Here is a 21,273-nt window from a genome sequence, read left to right on the forward strand (position 1 = left end):
GGAGACCAAGAGGAAGAACTGGGACTGTCCCAAGACTGAGCAATAGAAACCGGGAACAGGTTCTTCCCACTGCCCTCCCTGCCAGGCTTGGCTTCTGGCTCTGCTCTCAGCCTTCCCTCCCCGCCCCTCCCCTGAGGCACATCCTGGGGGTGATTAACAGCCTGTGGCGCTGTCCACTGCACCTGGCGCCCTATGGGGCGGTGAGAGCCCCAGCCTCACCGCTCCCAGCCTACCTGTGGCAGCCTCTGTGGGTGTGGGAGGAGGCATGGATGGGCCTGTTGCCTGTGTGAGGTGGGCAGCCCAACACTCAGGGGTAGCAACAGGAGTGGAGGGCGGAGGGCAGGGTAGGCACCCGCCACTGGCTGCTGGGCCAGGGCCCTTGGCGGGGTGTCCATCAGTGGACAGGTGGTGGCCACTGGAGAGATGGCTGGGGGAGCAGAGGCTCCCTGAAGAGAAGAGCCCTTCCCTAGCCACAGCCCTCACCTCTCCCTCCTTCCCTGAGCCCCTATGGAGGGATGGAACGGGGGATGTAGCCTAGCTTGGGAGCCCAGACCCCAGAGACAGGCATTCCTGGGTGGACCCAGGTCACCACTGTTCCTTGCCATGAAGCTTGAGGTAAGTCACTTACTCTCTCTGTGCCTCCATTTTCTTATCAGTAGAATAAGGATAATAATGGTACAGATTTAAGTATTAATAACAGCCAACATTTATGAAACACTCAGAGTCTAAGCACTTTACATATATTGACTCACTCAACTTCACAACTGTCTTATTCCCACTAGAGTATATACCTGTCAGTTCAGGAAGCCGAGACTCAGAGAAGGGAAGATTAAGTGACGTGTCCAGTGTCGCACAGCTCGACGTGGCTCAGAGATAACGCCTGGCTCCAGAACGCTCAGTGAGGATTTGCTGAGCACCTACACTGTGCCTGGCACTGCTCTTGGATCTGCAATACATTCATGAGCCAAGCACACAGCCCTGCTCTCCAGGGCTTATATTCTAGCCGGAGGCAGACAGTAACAAAGGAGGTGAGATGTGTGTCAGACAGGGAGACCTTAGAGGGGGAAAGGGAGACGCGAGGAAATGCCCAGTGTAGGGAATGAAACTGTACGCGGGGTCAGGAAAGGCCCTGGGAATGCTGCGCATGTGGATATTGTGGAGGGAGAGCCTTCCTGGCAGAGGCGTGGGGACCGTGCCTGGTGTGCTCGGGGAGCAGTGGAGGCCAGCAGGGGTGCAGGGTGGCGGGTAAGGGGTAGGGGCAGGAGGTGAGGATAGAGGTAAAAGGAATGGCAATGCACTTGGCCTCTGAGGTCAGAGCCAGGACCTGCCTTTTGCTCTGAGCGAGATGCACGCCAAACTCGGGACCTGAGCAAGCCCTTCCTGAAGCCATCCGTGTGCCAGGCCCCGAAAGGTGGAGACAACATGACTCCACCACTCTCCCTGGAGTGAGGCTGAGGGAAGAGGTGAGGGAGGCCTGGGCTTGAGTCCCGGGTGCAGATTCCTCCACCCGCAGCTCCCACCTGCGGCGGCCCCACGTGAGCAGAGGTGTGGGGGCAGGAAAGCTGATCAGCAGGTATGCCCGGGACTGCGGCGGGAGCCCAGGGTAGGTCCTGTTGGGTCTTTCTGACAGGTCTTGCCCTGTAGACTAAGTGAATGAGGGAAAAGTGGGCAGAGTCTTCCCTAAGTTCTAGATAGGAAACCCTGAGTAAAGACCTTCACTCCTGAGCCTCTATTTTTTTTTTTTTTAGTCTATACAAGTGGGGCTGCCAGAACCGGTTTGGCTCAGTGGATAGAGCGTCAGCCTGCGGACTCGAGGGTCCCAGGTTCGATTCCGGTCAAGGGCATGCACCTTGGTTGCAGGCACATCTCCAGTGGGGGGCATGCAGGAGGCAGCTGATCGATGTTTCTCTCTCATCGATGTTTCTGGCTCTCTATTTCTCTCCCTTCCTCTCTGTAAAAAATCAATAAAATATATTAAAAAAAATAAAAAATAAAAGTGGGGCTGCCCTGGCCGGTGTGGCTCAGTTGGTTGGAGTATCATCCCATACACTAAAAAGTGGCAGGTTCAATTCTTAGTCAGGTTGTGGGTTCGATCCCCAGTCGGGTAGGAACGGGAGGCAACTGATTGGTGTTTCTCTCTCTCTCAAATCAATAAAATAAAAAAGTGGCATTAACATTCCCTTCTGCTCAGGGCTTTTGAGAACTAATATTAAGAGCAAACCCTTAGTGGATACTCAGTGCCATGCATAACACTTTACACATTCATTCAGTTAATCCTCACTGTGACCCCACAAGGTAGGTACAGTACCATCCACCTTTTTAAAAATATATATATTTTATTGATTTTTTACAGAGAGGAAGGGAGAGGAATAGAGAATTAGAAACATCGATGAGAGAGAAACATCCATCAGCTGCCTCCTGCACACCCCCTACTGGGGATGTGCCCGCAACCAAGGTACATGCCCTTGACCGGAATCGAACCTGGGACCCTTCAGTCTGCAGGCCGACGCTCTATCCACTGAGTCAAACTGGTTAGGGTACATCCACCTTTTTTGTAGAGGAGGGATCTGAGGCTCAGAGAGGTTAAGCACCTGGCACAAGGTCACACAGCAGGATCTAGAGGTGGTACTTTTTACCACTAAACCATGTTAAATGTGGGCCCCCTGCTCCTCCAGGAGACACAGGGTCGGAGCTGGCAGGCACGAGGATCTCCCTGCTATGGCAGGACTGCCCTGGGCGGGGATTTCTGCAGCCTGCTGGGTCCTGACCAGGAGGAGGCAGCGACCCTGTTCTGTGTAGCCCACACCCCAGCCCCCCAGGGCCATCCCAATACCCAGAGGCATTGAGGACATTCTCTGCCTCTCCCAGGACTGTGAAAGCCAAGGGAGGAGAGCGGGTGGGGTGGGCAGTGACTTCCCCTGGCCAGACCAGCTCATTTGCATATCCCGCAGCGTGTGGCAGAAGTAATGAGAACAGTTAAGCAGCCGGCACTGCTACATGTGCTCTACCTGTAAGGGGTTCTTTAATCCTCCCCACCACCCTAGGGAATAGGAGCAGTTATTATTCCCATTCCACATCAGGAGAAACTGAGGCACAGAAGACAACTGCCTCGTCCAAGGTCATGTAGTCAATGAATGGTAGAGGTAGGATTCAAACCCAGGCAGTTTGCAGCCAGTTTCACACAAACCTCTGGGGGCTCAGAGCTGGGCTCAAATCCCCACTCTGGGTTAGTGCTGTTTTCAGCACTAAATGAGAAAGCGATGGCCGGTGCTGGGCATGGAGTGCCTGACATTGAAAAAATGCTCCCCTGCTTCCTTCCAACCCGAATATTACTTGGCTCCCAGAGTGGGGCCTGACCTGAGAGTCTGGACCTGTTCCACCTCCAGACTGTAGCCAGGCTGCGGTGGGGACTGGGGAAGGTGGGTGGATAGGAGAGGGGAGTGGGCTTCAACTGGCCCCTCCAGGCCCCACTGCCACAGCTTCCTGAGGCCAGAGGAGTAGGGGAGGGAGGGGGTAGTTTGGGGAAAACCCTGAGTCCACTGGGGATGCTGATCCAGGCTCTGGCCTGAGGCCCAGCTGCCTAGGGCAGAAAGCCTGGGGACAAGCCAGGCAGGCCAAGCACCTGGACAGCAGAGCTGGGAAGGAAGAGGGCCTCAGGCCAGGCCACCCTCGGGCAGAGCCAGGGGCCAAGGCACTGGGCGGGCCCTCGCAGGCCCTCAGGCTTGAACCCCAGCCACTGCACCTGGACTCCTCCCTGCTCTAAAGCACCACACAGCCTCTCAAACACCAAAGTCCTATAGCCTCCCCAGACAGGCTATAGGAAAAGCAAGGTGGTTACCGGAGGCTGAGTCTCCCACCTGCCAGTGCAACTTTAAATCAGAGCCAATAGTTACTGAGCACTTTTCACGCGCTGGACCAGGTCCTAGCCCTTTGCATGCTTTAACTCACTCGCCCTGATGACCCTGGGGTAGGCATTATCCTTGTTTTCCACAGGATTAAACCAAGCTCAGAGAGGTTAAATGACTTGCCTAAGGTCACACAGCAGCTAAGTGGGATTCAAACCCAGGCAAGGTCTAGAGCCTGTGCTCTCAACTATGGTGCTCTGCTGTCCCTCCAGCGTAGGGCTGCTGTAGACCTTCATCCAGGAAGGCGGCACACTCCCTTCCCAGGGCCATGCCGAGTACCTGGTGCCCAGCGCTGGCCTCTGCCCCCTGGCCCAGCTACTTGGCAACGCCCATTGGTTTCAGCCACCTCCCAAGTGTCATCCCCCATTTTGTAGAGGAGGGATCTGAGGCTCAGAGAGGTTAAGCACCTGTTTAGGGAATGTTGATATTTTTTATTAAAACATATTTTATTAATTTTTTTACAGAGAGGAAGGGAGATGGATAGTTAGAAACATCGATGAGAGAGAAAAACATCGATCAGCTGCCTCCTGCACACCCCCCACTGGGGATGTGCCTGCAACCAAGGTACATGCCCTTGACCGGAATGGAACCTGGGACCTTTCAGTCTGCAGGCCGACGCTCTATCCACTGAGCCAAACCGGTTAGGGCTTGAGTGACTTCTGAATCTAGGCCCCCCCATCCCTCCTGCCTGACTCAAACTAGAGCAGCTTGGTCTCAAGCTGTAGAAAGTCGGAACAAAGAGGAAGCTTATGGCTTCCAATTCCTCTCTGACGCATGGGTAAACTGAGCCCAGAGTGTAGTCCTCCCCCAAGAATCTTCAGCAAGACCTGGGCCTAGGACCTTGAACTTTTGCTCCTGGGAAAGTGAGACAGTTAAACCAAGTTGTTGGCAGCTGAACCCTTCTAGCGTAGGGGAGGGGCACAAGATGGGCGAAGAGGAGAAAGTGGGCCAGGCTACTGAGACTCTGGCGGGAATTCGGGCTCACTTCCTCACAGCCTTAGGACCCCAGCGGGGTGCTGCTCCGTGCATGTTCTAACGAGGCCGTGGGGGAGGTAGAGAATACCTGCGTGTGCAAGACACATACAGGCAAAGGTCACCCACAGAGCAAACACTTTCTGGCCTCCACCCCAAGCCTGCAGAGCCAGCCGCCTATCATGTTATTGAGTGAACAGGCCAGGTGGGGTTGGGGGCAGGCTGGAGTGTGGTGCTCTGTCTAAAGGTCAGCACTGTCACTCTGGCTCTTGCCTCAGCTCGCCACATCATCTGCTTTTTCAATAGGAGCCCAAAATCAATATTTGTATGTGAAATTCTTGTGTGTGTTTTTTTTAGCATTGGCAACAAATGCAAATATGAGGAAAAACACTGTTCGGATCATCAAAATGTGTCTAGAAGCTGTATTTTATAACATGTGTTGTATATTATGCTGGGTCTGGGGCTAGACAAAACCGATGCAATGGGGACGAGACATCTGGTCCCGTGTCCTGGAGCTCAGGGTCTAGATGTGGAGACAAATGCTCACAGCACATGTGGACAAATTCTACTGTCTCCAGGGCCCCAATGCAGCTCTCCACTCTGTGAGCCCAGGCCAGATAAAAAGGGGAGGTAGAGGCAGAGAGCTGCTCCTGAGCCTCCCAATAATGTAGCTTTTCAAGTTGGGGAACAGCACCAGGTGACGGAGGGAGCGAGGGAGGGGACAGGGAGATGAGCCAGAGGTGAAGTACAGGATGATGAGTGCGCAATGGGGGATGACACTGGGGAGGCGGCTGAGGGCCACACTGCACAGCTTTAACTGCGGTTCAGTCCAGACTCAACAGGGAGCCACTGCAAGTTAGTGAGAAGGGGAGGTCTTACTCTCCGCGCCCCTCTGACCTCTTGATGGTTTCCCCTAGTCACAGTGACTCCCATCTCTGCTTTTCGGTCTCTCCCTCCACTCCCCTGCCTGTGGGTCATGGGGCAAGGCCCTAGGCTCCCGGGAACCCACTGTGGGAATCACTGCAGAGACGGAGAGGACACACCTGGATGCTTCTTGAGGCCCAAATGCGATCTACATCCGCCCCTCCAGCTACAGAGTGAGTGAGTGGCTCCCTCTGTCATCTCTGGGAGATGTCACACGCTGGCCCAAGATCACCCAGTCTTCAGGGCAGCTGGCTCCCCCACAGCCTGTGCTGAGGGGCGTCGCCTCAACTGTCCTTGAATTTGCAGGAGGGGCTGCCAGAGATCCGGCCAGAAGCACCTCCTGCCCTTTCCCCTGCTGACCACGTCCTCCCCCTTGGGTCAATGCCAGCAGCAGACGGGGTGGGGGTACTCGGTATTGGGAAGGGGGAAGGAGGAATTGGCCACGCAGCCTCAGGGACCCCAAGTCTGCAGCAAGATGGGGATCAAGTGCTTCAGGTGTGGCCCGGGCAAACTGAGAACATCCCAGGGGTCTGACGATCAGGAAAGAAGATGGGATGAAGTGAGAAAGAGAACCTTGACTCCAGTGCCTGCTAGATTCAGTTTGTTCAATGAAGAGATGAACAAAGAAACTCCTGGTGGGGCTACCTGTACCCAGCGTCCTGCCTTCAGCATTGCTGCTTGCCTGTAGAGGGCCAGAGAGGAGAGGCGGGTGGAAACCCCAAAGTGTTTCCTCGGCACCAGTCAGCCCCTTCTGATACAGAATGTCAGAATGTCAGGGTACAGCACCCCCCCCCCATTGTCCCATGAGCTGCAGGGCCCGGTGGCGGCAGTGGGCACTGCCGTGTATACATCCTGGAACGCTAGCGTGTATACATCCTGGAACGCCCTTTGGTGTCCGGGACATGCTGACCCAATCGGTTTGGCCCTGGGCGTTTTGGAGGTCAGGTCAGAAGGGAAGGCAGCCCCTGGGGCACCAGGGGACAGAAAGGAGCCTGACCCGAAATGGCTTCTTCATCCAGACGCCCTCCCTCCCTCCCTCCCTCCCTCCCTCCCCAGAACCAGTGCCTCACTTTGGAAAGGGCTTGCCCCCTCCCTGCCTGCAGGGAGCACAGGTGGCCTGGGTGAAGCCCCCCCACTGCGACCTGGCTGGGGGGCAGTGGAGTCAGAGAAAAGAAGGCATTCCCACCCGTTCTCCTGAACACACCCATTCCCTGCCCTCTCACAAAGACACACGCCCAAAGCCCCAGCCATCACCCTAGGACCACACACAAGGGGTCCCCTGACCTGTGAACACCCCCAAATCCTCTCCCAGGAGGGACTTCACTTGAGAACTCAGCCTGGCCGTGGGGGTGGGGGGAATATAAATACTCCAAAGACCGAGGATCCAACTGCTCCAGGCTCTCAGGTGTGTGTTTTTTTGTGGGGGGAGCGTGCGGGGGGGGGGCAGGGGGGGGGACTCTACCCTCTTTCCCCCTCTCCGTGGCGCACGGTGCTCTGCCACCACCCCTCCCGTGGGGCCGGGAGCTGGGCCCGAACCCCAAGGCGAGGGTGAGAGGTGGGGGAAGGGAGGAGGGGGCGCGGCTCCTCCAAGCGAGACACAAAGAGACGTCCTTCAGCCTCGGCTCCATGGCGACGCTGGGGAGGGGGCAGAGCGCACGCGACAGTACCGTCCCCACCTGCAGGTCGAGGGGCCTCGGGGGCCACTCACCTGCTGGGCTCACCTGGGCCTGGCTTACCTGGGCGGGGGCCGCGGGGACGCCGCGGCGGGGGGCCTGGGCGCCGTCTCGGTTCCCGTCAGCCCGGCCCGGGGGCTCAGGGCGCCACCGCCGCCGGCTGGGATGCGAGGGGCGCCGCGAGGGGCTCAGTCGCCGGGTCCTGGAGCTTTGAGTGTGTGTGTGTGTGTGTGCGTGTGTGTGTGTGTGCAGGGGTGTCCCCGAGGCCTCTTGCTGGTGAGGAATAGCTCTTCCGTCCTCAGGTCCCTAGATTTGGGGTTTGTGCGCCGGAATTGGGGGGTCTAGGGCTCCCTGATGCAGGGCGCTCTGAGCCGGGTCTTCGTGCCTTGAGGTCAGGAGTTGTACTGGCCGGGATCTTGGGGGGGGCGCCGCGCTCCCGGACAGGAGGGTCACTGCGTTCTCGGTCTTGGGGGGCGCCCGGACCGAAGAGGGGAGTCTCCGTGGCACCGCAGGGACGTCGCTGTCTCCTGAACACGGAGGAAGTCTTCGCCGTCCCCGGCGGGGGAGTCGTTCTGTGTTGGCTCTGGAGGCCTCCCCCCGCTTTCCTGGGGTGCTCTGGGTCTGGATGTCGTGGGGGATCCCCCCGCTCCCCGGCTGCGGGGGCTCGCTGCGTCCCGGCCGCCCGCAAGCGCTGGGAGGAGGCCCCTCAGCCGCTGGGGGGCTCCGTCGCCGCCGCTACGAGCAGCCCGGCCCCGCGGTCCCGGACGCCGGCCCGGTCCGGGCTCTGCCTGCGGCTCGGGCTCGCGCTCCGCCTGGCGCTCCGGCCCCGGTCCCGGCGCCCGCCCGGGCTGCGCTCCATCGCGGCATCGCGGCTCCGCCCTCCGCCCCGCGCGCACCTGCCGGCCCGGCTCGCGGCTCCACCCTCCGCGCCGCGCGCCGCCGCCCCTTTGTCCGTCCCGCTCGGTGCGCGCCCTTGCGCACGCGCACTCGCCCGGCGCGCGCTCTCCCTCCCGCCGCGCCAACCCGCCGCGCGCGGCGGGGCGCCGCTTCTCCCCGCGCGGAGGGAGCAGCGCGCGGCGCCCCCACCCCGCTTTCCGGCCTCGCTGGGTCCTAGCGCCGGTGGGCTTCCTCTCTATCTTCCCATCCCGTCTTTCTAGGTCAGAGCCCACGAGGGGGCGAGAACGAGGTTAGAGAGGACTCGGGGGAGTCTGAGAGGGTCACCTGGTCCATCCTCCTGGCCCTGCGGGACCAGATTGTCCCAGACTGTCCCAGTCTGCTCTTGTGGGGTGGAGCCTGTGTCTATTTCAAGGAGGGAAACATCAGAGCTCTGCAATAGGATATGCATTCATTTATATCCGTTCTTCTGTGTCCCATGCAACCATGCAGCCACCTATGCATCCACGCATGCATGCAGCTACCCATCTATGCTTCCATCCATCCTATTTGAGCCAGACCTCGAGAACTAACAACCTACCCAGAGAAGAGGTCATAAACTGGGGCTTTGCGGGTCATGGCCAGCCCCAGCCGCCTCTCCACCGGTTGTAAAAGGCAGTGACATTTTGGAATGCGCAGTGCTCACCAGACCGAAGGGAGGAAAGGGGATTCCAGGCACAGGGAGCACCATGTGCAAAGGAATCACCCAGGTGTGCAGGAACATGGTCTGTTTGGCCTGTAAGTGAGGTGGATGAGGATGGAGATGAGATAGGGACAGCGTTCTGTCTCCTTTTTAGCCTCATCCACGCAGCCCCAGCAACACTGCTTCCCTAAGGAGGAAGTTCCCCCAAACCCCATGCCTTCTCTATTTCTTCCAACTCTTTGTTTAGGGATGAGTTTTTTGTTTTGTTTGTTTTCACCCAGCATACTCTTCCCAACTACCTTGACTTTTTCTAGAAGTTTTAGAGCCAGGGGTTGCAAACTCAAGTACTTATAGGTCACATACCTTAGTGACTGGGGCCAGGTGTCAGGTGGTAGGGAGTGGTGGGGGTGAAGCAAACTGGAGCATTGTGGGCCCTTCATGGACAGATAATTTTTTCAGCAGAAGCAGGGAAGCCATATTCTAACAAAACATCTTCTAAATTTCCAAAATTCAGAAATTCTGAATGGACCAAATGAAACATTTTTGGGGAGCCGAATCTGGCTCATGGGGCATCTGTATGAAACCTCTGCTAGCGAGAACAATGTCTTAGTTCCTAACTTGCCTCCCTCCTGCCTCTACCTAGACTTTTTTTCTTTTTCTAGAACCCAACTCCTATGTGCCCATCAGCTCTGCAAAATACAAAGTGGATTGGGTTGCTCCTCTCCTTAAAATTGCCAATGACTCCCAGTTACCTCTAGGGCAGTGGTCGGCAAACTAACAGAGCCAAATATCAACAATACAACGATTGAAATTTCTTTTGAGAGCCAAATTTTTTAAACTTAAACTATATAGGTAGGTACATTGTTATTAACTTAATTAGGGTACTCCTAAGCTGGCCTTGGCTAAAAACGTCCTCAATCTGATTGGTACGTTCGCTGAGGTCGACCCCTTCCAACTTTCCCATCCACACTCGTCTTGTATACTTGTTTCGTCTGTCTCCTTTCCGAAAACCGACTTCTGTGCGTGGGCCACAAAGTTTCAATCGCACTGCACGTGTGCGCCCGCACGTGGTATTTTGTGGAAGAGCCACACTCAAGGGGCCAAAGAGCTGCATGTGGCTCTCGAGCCGCGGTTTGCCGACCACTGCTCTAGCGTAACTATCCTGGGGTTCAACCCCTTGGCCTATGGGGTCCCCTACTGAAGCCACCTCTTCTCTATTCAGCCTTGACCTCAGCCAGTGTGCCTAAAACATCTGCTTTCTCACACCTCTGCGCCTTATACACTTCGCTTCCTGTGTAGAATATTTTATTCCCGAAACAAGGGATCCTCCAAGATACCTCCTCTACATCTCCCTTTCCTCTCTCACCCCTCCCTGTCCCACCAGTGTTCCCAAGTTTCAGATTTCACCCTAATTTTGTTCTAATCCTCTTCATGTAAGGCCTTATTGCCTCAAACAAACTAATGGAGAAGTATGAGCCATAGGGCCAGCAGTAGAGGGAGGCTAGAGAAAGAGGAAGAGGGAAGAAATGTTTTCTTTTTTCCTTTTCTTTTCTTTTCTTTTCTTTTCTTTTCTTTTCTTTTCTTTCCTTTCCTTTCCTTTCCTTTCCTTTTCCTTTCCCTTCCTTCCTTCCTTCCTTCCTTCCTTCCTTCCTTCCTTCCTTCCTTCCTTCCTTCCTTTCTCTCTCTTTCTTTCTCCCTTTCTTTCTCTCTTTCTTTCTTTCTTTCTTTCTTTCTTTCTTTCTTTCTTTCTTTCTTTCTTTCTTTCTTTCTTTCTTCCTTTCTTTCTTTCTTTCTTTTTTTCATGTTTTCAGCCCAGTAGGCATGGCTCAGTGGTTGATTGTCAACCTATGAACCAGGAGGTCACGGTTCGAATCCTAATCAGGGCACATGTCGAGGTTGTGGGCTCAGCCCCCCATGTGGGGTGTGCAGGAGGCAGCCGATCAATGGTTCTCACTCAACATTGATGTTTCTATCTCTCTCACTCTCCCTTCCTCTAAAATCAATTTTAAAATATTTTTATTGATTTTTTTAAGAGATAGAAACATCCATGAGAGAGAAACATCAATTGGCTGCCTCCTGCACGCCCCCTACTGGGGATCAAGCCTACATCCTGGGCATGTGCCCTCACTGGGAATCGAAAGGTGACCTCTTGGTTCGTAGGTCAATGCTCAACCACTGAGTCATGCTGGCCCAGCTCCATTGATTTTTAGAGAGGGTGGAAGGGAGGGGATAGAGGAGAGAGAGAGAGAAAGAGAGAGATCATGACAGAGAGAGAGAGAGAGAGAGAGAGAGAGAGAGAGAGAGAGAGAGATCATGACAGAGAGGTGTTCCTGGCTTGTTGGCCTGCATTATGAAGGTCTTGTTGTATAGGAAGAACCCCTCCCCCATGGCCACCATCATGCCCAGGATGTTGCTGCTGGTGACCAGCCCCTACAGCATAATCAGGGACCCTGGTGGCAAGGTGACTGAGCAGCTCAGAGCCAATTGGGTGTAGGGAGCTGAAGATGATGACATTTTGGGTGAAGGTTACAGAAGAAGCTGCTGACAGGAGCTCCACTAGCAGCGGGAGCTTCCAGGGCCCCAGGGAGCCCCAGTTAAGTCATTGCTGAGGAGGGAAACCAGGAATCCCTCCAGAACCTTTGAGGGTCAGACGAGACAGCGGGCAGCGCCGCCGGGTGCACAGCAGCTGGGGTGAGGGAGCTCTGAGTCTCTCCGTGCCTTTTTGGAGTTTCTGCTGAAGTGAGAAACACAGTGTTCCAGCGAGAGTTCTGATGAGCTCCCACCTCTGATGTGGAAATGCAAGTGTGACCCAGCCAGCAGGATGCCACTGATGCTGGCAAGCGCCCTGCCCGCCGAGTGGGGAGGGAAGGCCTGCCCTTTGTGCCGGCGCGGAGCTGCTGAGTCCGACTTGCTGCTTTGAAGGGAATTCTGTTTCTGCAGCTAAAAGCCTGCTGACTGATACGAGGAGAACATCTCAATGATGGGGTGTTGCCCTTGGGAACAAAATGCAGGAAATGGGCCTGGGGTGGGGCAGATAACAGGAATTCATCCTCCTCTGTCACTTCTTTCTTTTCTTTTTTTTAAAATTAAAAACATCTGACACAATTATGATAAAATGTTTACATTGATTCTAGCTGTGGATCTGCACAGGTTTTCACTTTTCTGTATTTTCTTTCCAAGTAATTAAAGCCTATTCAGTGGAAGTGTTTTTATTTTTATTTATTTTTTTAAAAAATATTTTTATTGAGAGGAAGGGAGAGGGAGAGAGAGAAACATCAGTGATAGGAGAGAATCATTGCTCAGCTGCCTCCTGCACACCCCACACTGGGGATCGAGCCTGCAACCAGGCATGTGCCCTACCTGGGAATTGAACCGTGACCTCCTGGCTCATGGGTTGATGCTCAACCACTGAGCCATGCCGGCCGGGCTGGAAGTGTTTTTAAATGGGATCTTGAAGAAAACCCCAAATAACGTTTTCATTGTGTGTTTCTGTTTCCTAAAACCAGGTCCAAGAACCATCTAAAATGACCTCATTTCTGCCTCGGAGAAGCATGGGAGCGGGGAGTACATCCGACCGCCTGGTCCCCTGGCATCCATGCCCGTTGCTCTGGCGGCTCTGAATGCTGGTGCCCGTGGGATGGGATGTGGCTGTTTCTCTGGAAGGTGTGGAGTGAGGCCTGGATGGGTCTCCTCTCCTCTCCACTGTCTTTCGTTCCGGAGAGCGGGGGCCCCGTCCGGGACCCTCAGAACCCAGGCAGGGCTACTCAGAGTGGGTCCAGTCCCCAGTCCCCTGGGGAACAGGCCGCCTTCCTGGCACCCCCGGGACCGTAGGCCTTCGGGAAGAAACGGCGCTGTCTGGTACACCCCTGGGGCTGGCTTTGAAGATGTCCTAGTTTGGATTTCCCAGAAACAGACCCTGCACAAGCCGGTTTGAGAGCAAACAGTTGACTTGGCGGGCGATCCCAGGGAGGCCAGCGGAGAAGAAACAGGAAGGCAGTGACCAGGGGGGCGTTATCAGGCAGGTTACTGCTGCAAGCAACTGGCAGCGAACCCCATGGGGGCTCTCAGAGACCGTGTAGAAAATGCATTGAGTGCACAGCACACGTGTTATACCCCAGCTCCTGGCGTCCCTTGGTGGGAGCTGCCGAGGGAAGGCAGTGCTGTGGGCTGCAGGCAGAGCAGGCTGGAGCAGAGAAGGCCCTGGGGCCGGGGCGGGGCGGGGGGGGGGGCGGGAGGGGAGGTTGGGGGTAGGGGGTTGAAGAGGATGCTGCCAAGTTGGAGTGGGGAGGGGGCCAGGGAGCTATGGGCGGGGAACAGACCCCCAGTCTGCTACCAACGACCAGTCCTTAGAACAGGGCCCTGGGTCTGGCTTGATGCCCACCTGTTCCAGTGGAGTAGAACTCAGCTGTTCAGCATCAGATGTCCCCCATCTTTTAGCAACAGAGCCCAGCGTTCCTTCGGGGACCCACATTCCTTGGCATACCCTTCTGTCCTCATTAGGGGTTCCGATGGAGGGGCTTACCCGGTCGGCTCTAGGGGCGGCTTGCAACGCAGCCCCTGGCCATTGTGATTGTGCCCCAAGCCAAGCCGGTTGGGTGGAACTCCCTTCCCATTGCCCTGGCAGAGGGTGGGATGTCGGCCTGGAGCGCTCCCCGGGGAGACCCTCTGGAGGAGGAAGCCAACACAGCAGACAGCAGAGCCAAGGGATGGAGAGTCAGACCCTCCTGCCATCATTTGAGCCCCTGGATCCAGCCAGGCCTGGAGGCTGGGCTTTTCAGGTGTGCAATCCAGGAGTCCGTTTTGTGCTTATGTCAGCTGGACTTGGGTCTCTATCAATTGCAACCCCACGCTCTTTGCACCAGATATAACTGTGGATTTCTGAAGGGTTTAAAAAGGCAGGGGTAAATTCAAGAGTCTCCTCCCTGCCCCCATAGTCACTGCGTCCTCAGCATCCCAGTTGGTGCGAGGGGATTCCCAGAGGGACCTCAGCCTGCCCCGGAGTCCTTGAATCCTTGGAGACCGGCTCCTGCCCCCTAAGGGTGGTTGTTCTTGGGGCCACGTGAGGGGCTGGGGGGCTCATCGCTGAGCGTGCAGAGTGGGGGCCTGGGCTGCCACAGGGGGGCCCTTTCCCTCTAAGCATCAGGAGCCTCTGGACTCCCGGCCGAGGCATCCATGCCTCCATTCACTCCCATTGTTAGTGGGGACCTGCCATGTGAGGACTTTAAGATGAAAGGGTGGACCATCCTCGTCTGCAGGAGTTTCCACTCACGTGGGGGGGGGGGACACTACACTAATCACACCAGGACAGGTGAAGTTGTGAGATAAAGAGGCCAAGGGCCACCCCAGTGCTCAGGGCCCCATGTTGCCTCTTCCCGCGCACTGGCCGGTGGGCCATCTCTCCCCCGGAGCCTGCCCGGCAGCTCAGAGCGTGTCCTCCTCCACTCCAGCCCCAGGAGCCTCGCCCTGTGTCCGACCTGCGTCCTGCGTCCTGCCTGCTGCCGGCACAGCCCTCTTGCTTTGCTTTGTTTTGGTCCCAGGGCAGGTCAAGGGCAGCTGAGCTCCTCCCCACAAATGCTTTTCTTTAAAAAAAAAAATATATATATATTTGTATTGATTTCAGAGAGGAGAGGAGAGGAGAGGGAGAGAGAAATAGAAAGATTAATGATGAGAGAGAACCATTGATCGGCTGTCTCCTGCACGCTCCCCACTGGGGATGGAGCCCACAACCTGGCCATGTGCCCTGACTGGGAACTGAGCCATCTCCTCCTGGTTCATAGGTCGGTGCTCAATCACTGAGCCCCACTGGCCGGGCCCACATGCTTTTCATGCCATCTCCCTGCTCAGGATTGAGGCTCTAGACATTTCTTAGGCATCTAGAGTACGCCAGGTACCCCCACAAGGCGAGGCCTTCCCCCAGCTGGAGAAACTGAGGCACAGAGTATAGAGGTCCTGACGCGGGAAAGGGACACCCTGGGATGAGCTCTTCTTGCTGTTTATCCCTCTACCCTCCCCTCTCTCAGGCCAGGGGTCCCTCCCAGTCAGCAGCCCAAGTGCAGGTCCCAGGCCTTGTCCATTCCTGGCATCTCAGAGGCTGCCTGGGGGTCCCCCTGACGCCTAGGAGCAGCACCCTCTGGCTTTCCCCTCCATCCTCCAGCCCCTCACCCTCAGGACCTCTGCTCCTCCCCACCCACTTCTGTAACAGCACAGATCCGTGCCAGGCGGGCTCCGAGCATTTTACGCAGGGCAACTCATTTTTTAAACATTTTTAAATCTTTATTGTTGAGAGTATTACATATGTCCCCTTCTCGCCCTCCCTCCTACCCCGTTGACCCCCCCCTAGCCTGCCCCCTATCAACTCATTTAAACCTCACAATAACACTGGGGTGGTATGGTCATTATGTATCTAAGACAGAATGAAGCATTCGCTGAAGTTCGCACACTAGCTGGGACTCGAACCCAGGCAGGCTCCAGAATCCAGGCCCCTAACCGCCTGCCGCTCAGCCCATCCATCCACGCCAGCCTCACCTCCTCCTCACATCCGATTTCATTTTAGACATTTCCATCCCTCTCCCCACCCACCTCCCTGTCCCCCTTCACACTCCAGCCGCAGGGCTGCTGGGGAGGGGCACTGTCCTGGTGCCCTGGGGCTATGGGAGGGACACAGGTGGAGGTCTCATCCATGCCCTGTGCCCTGCCTGGCAAGGCGTGGCTGAGCCAGGGGCCTGGAGGAGGTGGGCAGGGTAGGAGCAGGAGGGGGCTGGGTGGAGCCGGCCTGTAAGCCCTAATTAAGTCAGTTAATTAGGTGGGGAGGAGAAGCCTGTGGGAGTTAACGAGCTTGGCTAATTAAGTGGATCCTGGAGAATTGTTCAAATTCTAGGCTGGGAGAGATGGGGGCTTAGGCGGATGGAGGGAGGGGAAGGAGATGCCCGGTGCTTCCGGGTGCCCTTAAGGTCTGCAGACACCATAGGGGTCGCAGGCCACTGAGGCCACTCCCAGGACCTGCGGGGACCACCGGGGGCTGCAGCCACCGAGGGTCTGGTCTGCAGTTACCTCCTCAGGGCCATGTACGCTGCTGACACCTGGGCCTGAAGTCACCATCAGGCCTGGTCTCCTGTCGCCCATCCCTCAAGGCTTAAAGCTAGACCCTCTTTGGACATTTCAGGGGCGGGGCGGCAGACATCGAGCCCTGACCCAGGGACCCTTCAGAGGAACCATGACCACCACCTGCACTTCTACCCATGATTTCGTTGGCAAAGTACATGCACACCCACTGTCACCACCAGAGGGAGATGCGTAGGGCACGGACCCAGCTGGCAGATGAGACCACTGAGGCCAGGGAGGAAGGGGCTCGCCCCGGCTCATCCTCAGCCCCTGCTCACATGCAGACCCGGAAAGGGGCCACGGGGACGGGGAATGTTCTCTTCCTGGCCCGGGCCAGTCACCTGGGAGAGAAAGACCAGCAGCTGTCTCAGGGGCCGGGGGGCTTTCTCTGCTGGGGCCCTGTTTCTCTCTAATTGCAGGGTCCTGAATAACAGCAGCAGTTCCCAGGGGCGAAGCACTCAACATCTGTGAGGTGTGAGCACCTGACATCAGGGCCGGTGCACACAGAACGGGGAGGGGGATGGTCCCTTTCAGAAAGCAGGAACAAGCTTTTCCTTCCTACCCAGGCCTCTCTCTCAGGCTGTCATGGTGTTTCTTTAAATTTTAAAAAATATATATTTTTATTGATTTCAGAGAGGAAGGGAGAGGGAGAGAAAGATAGAAACATCAATGATGAGAGAGAATCATTGATCGGCTGCCTCCTGTGCCCCCCACTGGGGATCGAGCCCGCAACTCAGGCATGTACCCTTGACCAGAATCGAACCCGGGACCCTTCAGTCTGCAGGCTGACGCTCTCTCCACTGAGCCACACCGGCCAGGGTCCTGTTCACCCTGGGTATGTGCCGGACAGGAAATCACACCCGTCACCCTTTGGTGTACCAACCGACGCTCCAAGCAACTGAGCCACACCGGCCAGGGCTGTCATGGTGTTTCTTATTTGCTACCTAATGTCCTGCTCCCTTGGGCACAGGGATACATGTGGGACCAGGGCAGGTCCTCGCAGGCGCCCCAGGCCACCCCATTGCACGCCTGACACTGAATCTTCACGCCCAGCCCCCGGCCAGACGAAGGACAGAGCGGTGACTGGGTGGGGGCAAGGAGTGGGTGCCCAGAGCCAGCCAGGACCTGGGAGGGCGGCAAGCTCCTGGGGCACGCTCCACTGTCCCGTCAGACTTCACGTACAGACCCAGAGATGAAACGACCAGAACTGCAAGATGCCAAGCCCAGAGCGCCAAACCCCAGGTCCTCAGCCCTGTGCGACTGCACCGCCGCCCCGTGCAACACGCAGGATCTGACTCAGGCCCCAGCCCCTGCATCTGTGCATACTTGGCACTGTTATGGCCCTCATTTTCCATGTTCATTCATTCATTCATTCATTCATTCACCAGATATTTATCTCGTGTCTCCTGTGTGCTGGGCACTGTTTCCAATAAACAAGACAGAAGAATCCTACCCTCATCCATTCCAGTGAGGGAAGAAAACAACAAACAGGGAATGTTTGATGAGAGAGACGCGTCAAGAGATGTGTGAGGGAGGCGATGAGGCCAGGAGGGGACAGAGCGCACAGGGAGGTCCTCGCAGAGGCTACCTTTGAGCAGAAGCTTGAAGGAGGTGAGAGCCGGAGCCCTGTGCGGTGGGGTGGGGCCAGGTGCAGTAACCCAGCCCGAGGGAACAGCAGGGCAAAGGCCCCGAGGCCTGCGTGCCTTTGGGATTCGCTTCACCATCCCCAGGTGGCTGAGTCCTGTGGGGCCACCGAGTGCAGCTGCAGCCCCACAACTGCAAGGGCCAGGACGACCCAGGCTGGGGCCATGCGTGGACCCTGGAAGGCACTAGCTGCAGCGGGGAGGGCAGACCAGTCCAGCGAGGAGAGTGGATGCTGGGGTGGCTCCCCACGCACACACTGTCCCGTTTGGGGCTCATGGGGAGGGTCTTGGCCTTTGCAGGTGGGAGCCTGGGAGGAGCTGGAGGCCACGGGGATAGTCTATTCAGGGCCACCGGAGCCTGCACTTTGACCTGAGTGAGGTGGGAGGCGTGTCTTAGGTCTCAGCAGGCTTCCTCTGGCTGCTGTGGGAAGGCAGACCGTGGGGGGTAAGAGTGGAGTGAGGAGGGCTCCGCACCCAGCCAGGTGGGAGAAGACAGCTGCTTGCAGGGGGAGCAGGGGAGGCGAGGAGTGGCAGGATCTGCTGACGGACTGGACAGTGGGGTGGTGTGTGTGAGCGTGCACGCGTGCAGTTTGCCCTGGGCAGCTGGACCACGAAGTTTTATGAACAGCTGAGGACCCTGAGCAGCCCTCTGGTCTCCAGAATCCTTTGTCCCTGAGGGTCTGCTCTCATTTCTGGGGTACCCCACCCCTCCCTCTCTGCACTTCTGCCTGCCAGCGGCCAGTGCTGCAAGGCTGCAGTGTGGGCATGTTGGCACGAACCCTCTTGGGCACAGTTCCTACAGTTCTCCCCACACAGGTTGTGACTGAGATCCTCTCAGGGGCCAGGGGGCACAGTGAATGGGGCACATGGCTTGGGCAGGGGCCGTGGTAAACTGGAGAGCCCCGCCCATCTGAGTGGCGGCTTTCCCGCCCCTGGGGCCCACCGCTGTCATGTGGGAATGTGGACTCTTCCAATTTTTCAAGAGAAGTTAGAAATCCGGATCTTAGGATGCAACATCCTGAGTTTTTAAATACTGGCAAATCATTTTTTAAAAGTCAGAGTTGGCTAGACCCTCGTGAGAGTGAGGACAGAACAGAGGCTGCCGGGGTGGGAGAGGCCCGCAGCCTCGAGGGGGCGGGGGTGGGGTGGGGGCATCTGCACACCTGAGGATGAGGACACCACTGGCCTGGCGGGAGGGGGGAGGGGCAGTTAGGAGAATGGCCGGGAAGAAGCACCCCTTCGAAGCCACCTGGGCCCCAGGCAGTGACATTGCTCCACGGGTCACACGGTTACCAGGCACCAGGCGAGGGCAGGTGCTGGTCCGGGAGCCGGAAGGGTGAGGCCAAGGCCAGGACGAGCCACCGGTGAGGTTTACAAGACAAGAGCAACAGCGAGACTGAGCAGGAAACCGAGGCACGGAGGCCACCCCCACCTCAGCCTCTGCTGTTCCCTAACCAAGAAGGTTGGCCTCCATTTCTGGCTCCGGCTCTGGCCTGGGCAGGGCAGGGCTGGGCTGAGGGGCTGCAGGAGAAGCAGAGAGAGATGGAGGCGGTGGCCCAGCCAGCCCCAGCGTGGCCTGGGCCTCATCCATCCTCCCGCCAGCCTCAGGAAGGGCGGGCGACCCTGGCCCCTCGGACCGCTGGTGACACTGGGTCACGGAATGGTCGGGTAGCCTGGCCACGGTCACGGGGCCTTGGAAATAGTGGGACCTGGAGGCCAACCCAGGGGGCGTGGCTGCAAAATCTGAACTTGGAACACAGAAGCTGTCAGAAAAAGAGGCCTTGAACCATACCCCCGGCTGCCTGCGGGGGCCAGTCCCGCATGTGTGCGCGCAGCGCTCCCTCTAGTGGCCTCTCCGCCTCAGTGCAGGACGGACTACGGCCAGCTAGGCCCTGGGTTCGTTCTTTCTCTTTCTTTTCTTTCCTTTCTTTCTTTTCTTTCTTTTCTTTCTTTCTTTCTTTCTTTCTTTCTTTCTTTCTTTCTTTCTTTCTTTCTTTCTTTCTTTCCTTTCTTTCTTTCTTTCTTTCTTTCTTTCTTTCTTTCTTTCTTTCTTTCTTTCTTTCTTTCTTTCTTCCTTTCTTCTTTCCTTCCCTTCCCTTCCCTTCCTTTCCTTTCCCTTCCGTTTCTTTCCTTCCTTCCTTCCTTCCTTCCTTCCTTCCTTCCTCCTTCCTTCCTTCCTTCCTTCCTTCCTTCCTTCCTTCCTTCCTTTCCTTCCTTCCCCTGGGTTCTGTCTTCTGTTTCTGTCTTTCTGTCTCTCTCACCCTGTTCACTCCCTGATTCAACAGGGGAAGACCACAACATCCCCATCAGCTCATCTCCAACCCGGACATGCGCCCCTTTACCAGCTGCTCCCCAAGACCATGTTCTCTGGTCAGCCACCCCCTCCCATGCCAGCCCCTGTGCCTTCTCATTGCTCCCCCGACCATCTCTTTCTCTCTGTCAGAGCATGGTTCTCTGTCTTCAACTGTGTTTCTCAAACTCTGCTCCATGTTATAAATGTAGCTTTAAAAACCCTGATGCCCAGGCCACACCCAGGGCAAATAAACTTGTCTCATCTCACTGTCCTCAGCTATTTGGGGTACAGACCTCAGCGGAGAGGACGGAGCTGGTCTTGGGCAGCCTACAGCAGGCCTTGCGGCTCCCTGACCGCGGCTCCCAGCTCATACCCAGACAGAATTACCTCACCCCACTCCCTGAGGTCTCTATTTTTGTCCTCCTCTATATCCCTGTTCATCCTCTCTGTTTTTTTTTTTTTCCTTTTAAAATATATTTTTATTGATTTCAGAGAGGAAGGGAAAGGGAGACAGAGAGAAACATCAATGATGAGAGAGAATCATTGATTGGCTGCCTCCTGCACACCCCCTACTGGGGATCGAGCCCACAACCCGGGCATGTGCCCTTGACTAGAATGGAACCTGGGACCCTTCAGTCCCCAGGCCAACACTCTATCCACTGAGCCAAACCACTAGAGTCCTGTTCATCCTCTTCATCACTCGCTCTGGTACCCACATGCAACAGCTCTTTGACCTCATGGAGACCCCCATTCCACTGCCCCCATCGCTTTCTTACTGCTCACCAGCCGCCTTCTGCCACTACCGCCCACCTCCAGCCGCTCGGGCACTGCCCACCATCACCCCAGCCGCCCCCTGGAAACCCCTCCTGCCTGGCAAACCACCAGCCATCCTGCTCGCTGCTTACACTGAGCGAGCCAGCACCGCTCAGAGCGTCCACCCCAGGCTGGACTGTCCCCTCCGATGCACGGTCTGAAGGGGCGCTCACTGCCGCCCCACAGCCCTCAGTGCCAGCAGGTGCTTTTCCCACTCTCTGGCCGCGCTTCTCACTTTAATTTGCCTGTGAATCTCCTAGGGATCTCGGGGAAGCCCGAGCTTCTGCTCACCTAACCAGCCCGCAGCTGGTGCCTGTGCTGCCGGCTGGCGCACCCCACGCTGCATGGCAAGGTGTGGGATCTCCCTTTCCCA

General features: G+C 56.7%; 1 protein-coding gene across 2 annotated transcripts in view; it reads right to left on the bottom strand.

Moving 5' to 3' along the window:
* The window catches only part of SBK1 (SH3 domain binding kinase 1), a 53,785-nt gene that overhangs the window by 15,074 nt on the left and 17,438 nt on the right, over window positions 1-21,273 (bottom strand). The window contains exon 1 of one of the 2 annotated variants that reach the window (XM_059692445.1): window positions 7,538-8,468. The exons of the other annotated variant lie outside the window; for it this stretch is intronic. The gene's annotated coding sequence lies outside the window, so the exon portion shown is untranslated. Of the gene's footprint in view, window positions 1-7,537; window positions 8,469-21,273 lie in introns of those variants that run through there. 2 annotated transcript variants of the gene reach the window in all.

The sequence above is a fragment of the Myotis daubentonii genome, chromosome 4 (genome assembly GCF_963259705.1).
Source record: "Myotis daubentonii chromosome 4, mMyoDau2.1, whole genome shotgun sequence".
NCBI classification, from domain to species: Eukaryota; Metazoa; Chordata; class Mammalia; order Chiroptera; family Vespertilionidae; genus Myotis; species Myotis daubentonii.